Below are 12157 nucleotides of genomic sequence, written 5' to 3' on the forward strand. Positions count from 1 at the left end.
TGTGCATGTGATGACACGGAATGATCTTTATGATATTTTATAAAGTGAAACTAAGTTAAAGAGTAGTGCATTGATATCATTTATATAAACATGAAGGACATGCTATGGGTGTGAAATAAACTGTTGACAGTGGTGAAGAGTAGACAGCAGATCAGGTTTTTATTTTATACTTTTCTGTGCTACTTGACCTTTTTTCCTCCTTGTGCACGTATTACACTTCTAATTAAAACAAAATTGGTTTGGTAACCGTTCTGTATTCATCTTAAAGCCTCAGTGATTTCGAAGCAAACATTTCTCAGAATCTTGGAACTTTTACTTTTGAAGTTTGCATCTTAGGCTGTAACCATGCTGTGACTCAGGAGCTAAATCCAGTCGACCCACACTCAAGAGAAATACTTGACCGCTAGTAAGCGAAGAGATAGCCCAACGTTCTGTATGCTCCTGATTTCTACGTGTTCCACCTGTCTGGTCAGCATATCAGAATCTTCTCTCAACTCAGAAAACCAAGTATGCATTACAAGGAGATGTACCACCTCTCCTGGATTTCAGACCCTCGATGTCAGTTGTCGTTGTTGTGATTTCTCATTTGGATCCTTGTTGCGCACACGAGGTGCCTACACAACACGCTACCGTACGTAAGATGCTGGTTCTCCCTTGCCCCACCCTGACCCCGCCTTCTCCCCCACCTCTCCAAACGTGCACCCCTGCATGCATGGAAGTGGCCATTTCATTGCCCAAGTCGGCGGCAAATGTTTTCTTTTAATTTGACCGATCTGCAGCAGGCAATTTTATCACTTCCTTTTTCCTGGAATGTTTCCCTTCGTGTTTTCTTGACAACAACTCTCTCGGGTTTTCTCCTGCTTTCTCAGCTTCTCATTCTTACTCTCCTGGCTGCCTCTTCCTTCTTGGCCAAACTTCTCAGCAGTCTTTGTTCCTCTTCTCTGTCTGCCCTTCTTCTCTGCTTTCCCACCGGGTTACTTACTGGCTTTAAGTGCCACATACACACTCACGCTTTCCAGTTCTCATTTTCTCTGTCCTAGATCAGACTTCAGAGATTAGATTTCCTTCTTCCGTTTCATATCCATCCTCCCCATGTCAGAGGTGTCTCAAACTTAGTGCTGTCAGAGCATATCTATACCCTTCCCCCTCCTCCAATTGTCCTGATCTCAGCAAGTACCAACAGCAAATAGCAATACCAACTACCCTATTCCTCTGTTCAATAACACAGCAAACATCCTCAATTTCTTTGTCTTCTTAACATCCATGGATACTACGGATCATTTTTCTTTGGTTTATAGAGAGAGGAGGAGGAGGGGCAAAGAGAGAAGGGGACAGAGGATCTGAAGCGGGCTCTTGCTGATAGCAGAGACCCCGATGTAGGGCTTGAACCCACAAACAGTGAGATCATGACCTGAGCCAAAGTCAAACACTCAACTCAGTCTTACTGAATAGATTTTCAAAATGTATTCCAGTTCTGGTCATACCTGAGTGTTCGCTGTGACATCCTGAGTCCTGGTCACCATGACCATTCACCTAGTAACTGCAGTGTCTTACCTGTCCTACGGCCCTAACTTCTGCTCACTTGCATTGTCCCTTGTCCTTCTTACAGAAGCCAGGAGCTATGTGTATAATATCTGCTTCAAAATTTGATAACTATAGAATAATCATACTCTGCCCTATCCCTCACACTGGTTACTACTGAAAGACTTGAGAGAATGAATATAGCAACTATCTGAGGAATCTGGAAGGATGTTAAAAAGCAGGCCAAATAAGGAGAGAAACCAAAGCTTGAAATGAATACATGACAAGGTATCTAAATTAATGTAGAACTATAGCAGGTGTTTATATTGAAAGACTCAATAAGATAAAGACAAATTATTCACAAATTGTACTCTAGTTTCAATACAATTCTAAAAATAAATGTTAATAGGTTATTTAATTTAATTAATTTATTTTTTAAAGGTCTAATTTTATTTTGAGACAGAGAGACCACGAGTGGGGAAGTGGGGAAGAGGGGCAGAGGGAGGGAGGGAGGGAGAGAGAGAGAGAGAGAGGGAGAGGGAGAGAGAGAATTTCAAGCAGGCTACACACTCCACATGGAACCCATTTCCAGGGCTCTATCCCATGACCTGGGGATCATGACCTGAGCCAAAATCATAAGTCAGATGCTCAATGGACTGAGCCACCCCGTCATCCCATGTTATTTTGATTTTATCTAGAAATTGACAAGTATATACATAGAATATATACTAATTTTATATACACAAGATGGCTGAAAGGGAGTGCTGAGACTTGCCCCATCAGATTTCTATCTGGTGAAAAAGTGTCATAAAAAGTGGCACTCTCATGAGCCGAATACCCCAATTTTCAAATAGCCAATGGAGTGTAATAGACAATCAGAAACTGACACCCAGCAACATGGAGACTGGAGCCAGGGTGGTCTATGGTGGGCATTCTAGATCAGTGAGGAAAGAAGGAACTATTTAGTAAAACAATCATGGGCCAACTGTTATTTTCATGGAAAAGAAGGAAACTTGATCCCTGTCTCACAGCCTACTCAAAACCCAATTCCAGGTGGCTTTTAGACTTGAGGATAGTCCCTTGTCTTCTGAAAGTTGCTTTAGTTTTCCTTTTCACATTTGTGACCTGGAGGTAGAAAAAGATTTAAATAAAAGAAAAGAAAAAAAAATAAATAGAAGACATAAAATACAAATGCCATAGAGGAAAAGATTGATATTTCAAACTATAATTCATTAGGAACTTAATCCATCAAAATACACAGGAAGCATGTGAATTTCAAGTCATAAACTGGGAAAAAACATTCACAATGCATATATCTGAAAAATAATTTATACCTGGAATATGGAAGGATTCCTATAAATCACTAAGGAGAAGAAAGGCAGATTCAATAGCAAACCATGCAAAAGATGGGAAGGAGCATTTTCCTGGAAAGGAAACACAAAAGCAACCAAACATGTGAGATAAAGGTCAACCTGATTACAAATCAGAAAACTAGAGATGCAAATCTCCCAGTGAGGTTCTTTTCCATCCAGTGGTTGGGCAAAAATTTCAAAGTTCGATAACACCCAATGTTGGTAAGGTCATGAATCAATAGGGTTTTTTCTTTACTGCTGGACCACGTATAATTTGTAGCAACCACTTTGGAATATAATTGGACATTATTTTATAAATATGAATATTCAACCAAATAATTTCACACTTAGATACATGGCAGAAACTTTTGCATTTATATGCCAGGAGGCAAGCACATGAATATTCAAAAAAGCATTGCTCCTACTAGCATAACCAGAAATTACCCTAAATTTATCAACAAGGAAAAAGACCAAGAAATTATCTTAAATTGGACAATTGTCTTAAAAATGGAGGATTATAAAACAATGGAAATTCAACTACATGCAACAGTATATGAGTAAGTGCTACAAATACAATAAAAAAGTTCTCGAAAAATCTGGAGGATATAATATGATTTTCTAAGACTCAAAAATAAGCAAGCAATATATTGTACAGGCATATATAACATATGTGATATCACTATTTAAAGAAACAAAGCCAGGGAGGAATAGATATAAAATTCAGGGAGGAGGTAGCTTTTGGGGGCAGGGGAATTGTGAAGGAGGAGATAGAAGGCAGGGGCAAAGATTTTGGTTTAATTTTGGTGTGGTTCATGAGTCTAACTTTTATTATGATGCTTCATATTTTACATGTGTATTATAAATACTAATTTTTAAAAAGGAACGCATACCATGTGATTCTGGAATTTTATTAAAAATGTCATGTACATTCGGTGTTGAGCTTCCTGTTGGCCAAAGCAAAGAAGTAAATAAGGTCAGTTTATGAGTTACTTTGTGAAGCTAAAATTATACCAGTGGTTGAGGAGAAACAGTGTCTGTCTGTTAGGTAGTGGGAAGACTGAGCAGTGGTTGAATAAATGCATTTTCTGTCAAATGAAAACATAGCTTAATAACACCATGTATAACACGAACTATTTTTCCAGCTCTTCCTCAACACACGAATTTCACAAAACGTCCTTGTGATATTCTTCTCCAAGATGCTTCAGTTTACTTTATCTGAAGTCATCAATAGCTGACTGCAAATCCAGAAAGGGCTGGAAGGTTCTAGAATGTACTCGCCAGCATGGGGCACATCTGGCCACCTCTCTTTATGTTCACAGATGGCAGTCACTGAAAGCCATCCCTCAGTTATTCTGCTAATATTTGCCACAAAAATGTTTGTTTGAATGTATCTTATCAAAGTAATGTTTGTATTCTGGATTAGTCATTGCTTGGTGAAAGATTTGTATAATCAGCTTATTTTAAGATTAATTCATTAAAAGAAAAAACCTCTGCAAATTTCTATTATCACTTAATTTGTATAAAGATATTTACTATATTTTAACAGTGCAATTAAGATTAATATGGGCTCTAAAACCATAAGGTCAAGTAAACATGAATTGGATGACACTCTCAGCAGTCATTTCTGATCCTCAGATATTATTATGCAGCCCAGACCTTGTGGGTTTGCAGAATAGCAAAAAGGTCAGAAGTGGAATGAAATGAATATTCTCCGACTGTCCCATGCCGACGAGAACTCCCGCTCATTCATCATTCTGGGCCTGAGAGCTGGCAGAGCACCCGGAAGCTGGAAGAGGATGGATGGAGCCCCGGAGGGGGACTCTCCCTCAGGCAGACACGAAAAGCCAGTCAGAAAGAAGCGGAGGTGTGTTCCTGCCTTTCTCCAGACCAACTTTCCTCTAGACCCCGTTGTCTGTGGGCCAGGACCTGACGGTGCCTCTTAGGGGCAGACCCTCAGCCTTCACCTCCTCCGGGACACTCCAGGCTGCCACCAGCCATGCTCTCTGTGATCATTCTTTCAGAATCATAGTCCCTGGCATGGGCTTTCCAAATATTGTGATGGAACTGAGAAGTATTTTAGTTCCTTATATGAGCCAGATAGTAGAGGGTTGAATGGTGGTCCCCACCCCCCCCCCACAAGTTTACACCCATGTCTTAATCTTTGGCACCTGCGAGTGTGACCTCATTTGGAAAAAGGGTCTTTGCAGTTGTCATTGGGGTCAGGATCTCAAGAGGAGATTATCCTGGGTAACCCTAGGGGGCCCTGGATCCAATGACAAGTGTCCCTGCAAGAGACAGGAGAGAAGACCATGTGACAAGAGAGGCAGAGATTAGAAGAAGGGTGGGGCCATAGGCATAAGACACCTGCATCTGGGAGAGGCAGGGAAGGCCTCCTCTAGACCTTTCATTCGTGTCATCCTGGCTTCCAGAACTGCGGGAATATACATTTTTGTTGTTTTAAGCCACTCCGTTTGTGACACTTGGAGGTAACTCTAGCAAACTAATATATACCCCCAAAATAGGTTTTAGTTTTCATTTTTGTTTTAGTTTTCCCTACAAATAAATTTCTTGCAAAAATTGTAAAATCTTCGTGTCTCCGTTTTAAAACTCACCCAGCGGATCCTAACATTTCTACTTCCCTCTCAGACCACGCAGGTGGTTGAACTCACCCAAGTTAGGGAGGCCGGTCAACCGGCATGGCTTCAGTTAAAATCTTTAAAAAGTGTGTAAGCCCAGGGCAGCTTCTTACAGCAGTTTCCCATCGACCTCAGTTTACTCCAGTTGCTTTGTTTTGTCTCTTCTGCTGGGTTGGGGGAGCTGAATCAGAATTTCCCTTCTCTGGTTTTCATGGACTGATTACGCTGTGCAGTCTCAAAGAAGGGGCACGAGGTCTGGCCCCCCAGGTTTCTTTTTCTCCCAACCTGGAGCAAGACAATCAGACAGACAGGTAGACATCTCACGCAGTGATTACTGCTACGACAAAGGCAGGACAAAGATGTCCTGCTGGTGTGCGGGAAGGAGCGATGTCTTCTGTCTAGGGCCACGCTGGGAACAGAAATTTCTGCTCTGATGGAAGGTTCTTCTCTGTGCTGGCCAGTGCTCATCCCTGCCTACTACTCTCCACACGTGGTTGTGGGACACTTGACGTGTAGCCAGTACAATAAGGAACTGCATTTTTAATTTATTTATTTAACTGTAATTAACTTAAATTTAAACACCCATATCTGGAGAGCGTTGTTGGAGGGGGGGGGGGGCATCTGCACTGAGCCTTCAGGTAGGAACTCTGCACCTCAGGCATTGCCTGGGACAGTTTTAGGTCACAAATCTAATGCCACTTACCGGGAAATGCAAAGGCCACATTTAGAATCCATCCATGAATCTCAAGGAATGAATCCAGGAAAATCAATGATAATCTTCAATCACGAGGTCATGTGATCTTCTCAAGGTCACAGGAATACACCTGCTGGGAAGCCTTTCTGTAGCTTCCAGCCAGTTATGTCCTTTCATGTGAGCCAGAGAAGTGGATTGCTAGTCCTCATATCCCAGTGCGACACAGCTAGTCCCCACGTCCCAGTGCGACACAGACCTTCCCCGTATATGAGTCAGGAGCAGAACAAGACCCATAGGCATCTGAGGGGGTCATGGAGTTGGCTCTGAGGACCGACACCTGCCAAACAGGTAGTGTGGGCATCCCTTTACCCTAGTCCCTGAGAAACAGGGTGATGCCAGGGTGTCCAAAGACAGGAAACCCAAGGCCGGGTGGGAGGTCAAGAGAAGTGTATGAGAGTGGCCAACAACATCCAAACCTGTGTCAGCTGTGGGCACTTCCCAAGGGAACGCAAACTGAACAAACTGTAACACAATCGCTAATGGCTTTAGCAATGTTTTATGTAATGAAATCGTAGGGAATAGAAAATCCCTATTCTCAAGTAATTTATATGAGCTGTTTTTTAGTCACAAGGGGGTCAATGCAATTTAGAAATTACACATGGATTTATGGAGTCCGCAACCTGAATATGGCTTTCTATCCCTCCACTCAGCTCCAGCCTACCTGGCTTTCCTGGGGAGCATATGACCTCAGGGCTCACAGGTAGCTGGGGGATTCCTGGTAGGTGGAGCGACACGGGGCTTTCTCCTTTTGAAGTTCGAGACAGTGTGCATCCCCTTGTTAGAGGAAGAACTGTAGCAAGAGAATTCTGGGAAAACTTTGGGCTATTGTGTGAATGGCCTTGAGGTAAGTCATTATCAGCCTGGTTTCATCATCAGCCCTGCTTCACTCATTCATTGCACGTATGTCTGGGAAAATGCTCCACTCTCTCTGCAGGCGGGGGTCTCTCTGCCCCTGAGTCTGGAAGAGTAGGAGCCAGTAAGGTGTCTCCCTCCTTTTTGCAGAGGGGGACAGGCATCAGAGACCTGCTGTTGCCTTGTTGGCTCACAAGGGCTGAAAGCACTTCCATTTCACCGTCGAGATACCATAGCACTTAAAGGGTGCCAACAATAAGAATGAACCCGAACGAGGAGCTGACAAAGACAAATGACAATCCCACCGAGAAGAGAGAAGGCTAAGGGGGATATCAGTTAGTCAACGAAGCACATGCCCAGCTTGGCTCACACTCTAGAAAATGACACCAATACTGTTTGGAACCTCGGGGCCCCCCACCAGGAACCAGCCTCCTTCCTTTCCTGTATTCCCATTTCAGTATTATCCTGGGCTGTCTTAGTTTCTGATCCCATGGTCCTCCAAAGAACTATGCACTCTGCCCTTGGAAAACCCCCTCCATGGTAGACAAGTTGTCCCATATGCCCAGCGTCTCCCCTTCCCGCCTACCTGAAACACACTCAGTCTTTTCCTACAACATCGCGTCATCCTCAGCATTCCCGAAAGGGTGATTTTTGATGCTTAATTTCTTCCCCTGCACGTACCTTACGTTTAAGAGGTAAGGTTGCTGTTCCCTTCTTTCTCAGTGTTGTTTACAAAGATATTTGATACATAAAGACACAGAAAAGCTTAAAGGGACATAGCAGACACAAGAATTCCATAGAAATACTAAGCAGTATAGCTTGTGTGCCTGTGGTAGTACCAGATACTTGGACTTCGAGGTGAGGAATAACACCTAATTTAACAGAAAGATGTGACAATCCTGCAAATTGCCCCATTAGAATAACTTTGAAATACACAGACCTAAAAGGAAAAAAAAAATGCAATGGCATTGGAATAATTTTTAGCCCTCATTCACTGACTGAAAGGCTACTAGATAGTTAAGGATATAGAAGATTTGAGACACACAACTAACCCTCTACACTGAATAAAACTATAGAACACTAAATCTCACATAGCTTACCTCCCACTTAGCAAAATCGACCAGATTCTGGGCCAGGAAGCAAGAGTTAACAAATTCCAAAAGACTGAAATCTTATAGTCTATGTTCTTTGGCCACTGGGCAGTTATATTAAACTCAATATCAGAAAAAAATTAGAGAATCTTTCAACGCTTAGAAGTTTGAAAAAACATGACTACAAATAGTATATAACTTTAAGAATAAATGACAACAGAAACTAAGAAATACAAGAATATACACAAATATATGTCTATATTTTGTATGCAAACAACTGTATCAATATATGTATATCTATATAAGCTTAAACTCAGTGCTCTTAGCTTCCAATTCAAGAAGTTGGAAAAAGAACAGCAAATTAATCCCAAATAAAGTAGAAGAAATAAACAATAATAGTGAAAGCAGAAATCAATAGAATATAAAACAAATACATAATAGAGAAATGAATAAAATGTTGACTCTTTGAAAAGAGTAATAAAGTTGATAATCCCTTGCAAGACATAAATTAAAAAGAGAGAGAAACATAAAACACCAATATCCAGAATGAAAAAGAGAACGGATCTTATAGAAACCAAGAGAAAATTAAGTGGATTAAAAACCTTATGCCATTAAGCTTGAAAATTTAGATAAAATGGGTAATTAAAAAAATTCAATGTAAAGAAATGGACACACACGAAAAATAGAAAACCTCAATAATGCTATATCTTTTAAACAAAGTGTATCAAAAATAAAACATTTTCCCATAAGGAGAATCCTAAGCCCGTACAGATTTACTTTTGAATTCTACTAAATATTTAAGAGAGGAATTAGTTATATCTTAAACAAAGTCTTACAGATAGTTGTTTGATGAGATCAATGTAACCATGATACCAAACATGACAAAGACATTACATGAAAAGAAAATCACAAGATGATATTACACATGAACAAATATGCAAAAATCCTAAATAAATATTAGCAAATCAAATCCAGCAATATATAAAAAGAATAATAAGAATAATATATCATAACCAACTGGGATTTTCCTCATAAATTCAATAAAATATGAAATCGAGTTAATTACCAATAATCAATGTAATTCACTACATTAACAGAACAAAAGAGAAAAATCTACACTAATGTCAATGGATGAATAAAAAGAATTTTATAAAGTTAAATAGCTATTCCTCATAAAATACATCAGCAAATTAAAAATGAAATCCTTAATTTGATAAAGGGCCCATACAAAACAAAACTAAACAAACAGACCAACAAAACCCTATAGCTAACATTATACTTAATGATAAAATATTGAATGATTTCCCTCTGAGGCCAAGAATAAGACAAGGATGTACAATATCACCAGTTTTATGCTGTACTAAAGATCCTGGTTCAATAAGGCAAGAAAGAAATTTTAAATCCTCATAAAATTGTAAAAGAAAAAAATAAAATTTCATGTATAGATAACATGATTGTGTTTATATAACTTTCAAAAGCATCTCCCAAGAGATCATTAGCAACAGGTGAGTTTAATAAAGTTCCTGGCTACGAGGCCAATATACAAAATTAACTGTATCTATGTGCTAGAGACAAATAAATGAAAAACAAACATTTTAAAAACACCACTGAAAATAGTATCAAAAATATAAATACTCAACAACAATTTTGAAATATATACAAATCTTCCATACTGAAGATTATAAAGTTTACTGAAATAAATCCAAGAAGTCCCAAATAAATGGCTAGATACGTTTATTTTAAGTTGACTTAATGTTGTTACTATGTTCATTTTTTCCCCCATATGATTTCAGTTTTAATGAAATTCCAATCAAAATGCCAGCGGGTTTTTTTTCATGTGTATGGAAATTGGTAAGTGAAAATTTATATAGATAAAGATAAACATTAAAGAATATGTTAAGTGATAATTTATATAATGTAGTTATTGAGATGCAAAGGACCTAGGATCATCAAAGAGAAGAAAAGTGGAGAATTTATACTCTAAGATATGAGGACTTCTTACAAAGTTACGGTGCTGGCCACAACGTGTTATTTGTACAAAGACAGAAACATGGCCCCATTTGTGACGTAGTCTCTATTGCTACTCAGTAAGGGAAAGAAAGATCTTTTTCAATAAACGCGCTAGATAAAAATGACCTTGACCGCTATCTGACAAGATTCAAGAGGGATAATAGACTAAATGCTGAATGTGACTTTTTTTTTTTTTTTTTTTTTTTGAAATAGGGTCTAATTACATCCGTGTGGACGTAATCAAGTTAAAATAGTAATCAGGGTGAATCCTAACCCAATATGACTGGCATCCTTATAAAAAAGGGAAGTTTGGACACTGAGACAGACATGCATAGAGGGAAGGCAGTGTGGAGAGACGCAGGGAAAATAGCATGTGAAGGCGGAAGCAGAGATTCAATTTAGCTGTCAGAAGCCAAGGGACATCTGGGGCTGGGAAAGCTGGAAGACGCAAGGAAGGATCCTTCTCCCACAGGTTTTAGAGGGAACGTGGCCCTGCGGACACGTTGATTTGGGGCTTCTAGCCTCCAAAATGGCGGACAACCAATTTCTATTGTTCTGGGTGACCCGGTTTGCGGTACTTTGTTACAGCTGCTCTTGGAAACCAGCACCCGGTAAAAGGAAAGGGTGATACATTGTAGTTGACTAAAGTAAGACGGTCTGTGTACCACACAATCCCATGAAGTGTGAAGCCACAACAGAAGGGTTGATATTTGCAGAAAGTGCATCTAACAAAGGACTCCAGAATATTTAAAGAATTTCCTGCATTTCAACTTAAAAAAAAAAAAAGGAACAAACTGGAAAATTGGCGAGAGACTTGAATAGAACTTTCATAAACGTGCACATTCAAATGGCCAACCAACATATAAAAATGTGCAACATAACTCTTGTCGTTAGAGAAATGAAAAACCATTTTTTTAAGTTTATTTAGTCTTGAGAGAGACAGAGACAGTGTGAGTGGGGGAGGGGCAGAGAAAGAGAGAGAGAGAGACAGAGAAAGAGAATCCCAAGCCGTCTCTGCACCACAAGCACAGAGCCCAATGCGGGGCTTGAACTCACAAAACTGTGGGATCGTGACCTGAGCAAAAACCGAGAGGCAGATGCCTAACCGACTGAGCCACCCAGGCACCCCGAGAAATGAAAATTTTAATGTGACACGTAACTATACATTCTCTAGAATGGCTGAAATGAAAAAGACATGTTGCTACTAGGTGCTGGTGGGTATGCCTAACAACTGTAGATCTGTTACATTTCTGGTGGGAGTGTAAGTTGCTACCATTTTGGAAACAGTTTGACCAAATCTTCTAAAACTGACTAAAAAGACTCCATGACCCTGTCATTCATTTAGGTATATACCCAACTGAAGTGAGTGTTTATATTCACCAAAAGATATGTATGAGAAGGTTCAACATAGTTTGATTTGTAAGAGCCCTAACTGGAAACAGCCCAAATGTCCATCCGGAGTAGAATGGGTGATGGAGTTGTGCTACGTTCTTACAGTGGGAGGAAAAAGGACCACATAAGAAGTGACTCTGACAAGCGTCGTATGAAAGATGCTGTATGAAAGAAGTCTGACACCAAAATCACATGCTCTGTACTCCACTTATATGAAGTTCAGGAACAGGCCAGGTAAACCCATTATGCTAGAAGTCAGGATTGTGGTTATTCCTTAGGGATGGCATTGGCATTGGGGGGCCATGGGGGAACCTTCTGGAATTATGGAGATATTCTTTGACTTGATCTGGTTGGTGGCTATATTGCTGATTACAAATGTAAATATTTATCAGGTGTATAACTTAGATTTATACATTGTATCACATATAAGCTAAGCCTCCAAAGATGTTGAAAAGCAAAAAAATATATATATAATAATCAACAAGTGTCAAAAAGAAACATTTTGAGGGGGAGATAATTACCTTATCAGATACCAGAACATATAAATTA

General features: G+C 39.8%; 1 long non-coding RNA gene across 1 annotated transcript; it reads left to right on the top strand.

Moving 5' to 3' along the window:
• The first annotated feature begins 243 nt into the window (after positions 1-243).
• Positions 244-5452, top strand: LOC123577217. Its single transcript, XR_006701765.1, has 2 exons — positions 244-631; positions 4509-5452. It is a non-coding gene; the product is annotated as an uncharacterized LOC123577217 (long non-coding RNA).
• Positions 5453-12157: the final 6705 nt, after the last annotated feature.

The sequence above is a fragment of the Leopardus geoffroyi genome, chromosome D2 (assembly GCF_018350155.1).
Source record: "Leopardus geoffroyi isolate Oge1 chromosome D2, O.geoffroyi_Oge1_pat1.0, whole genome shotgun sequence".
NCBI lineage: Eukaryota > Metazoa > Chordata > Mammalia > Carnivora > Felidae > Leopardus > Leopardus geoffroyi.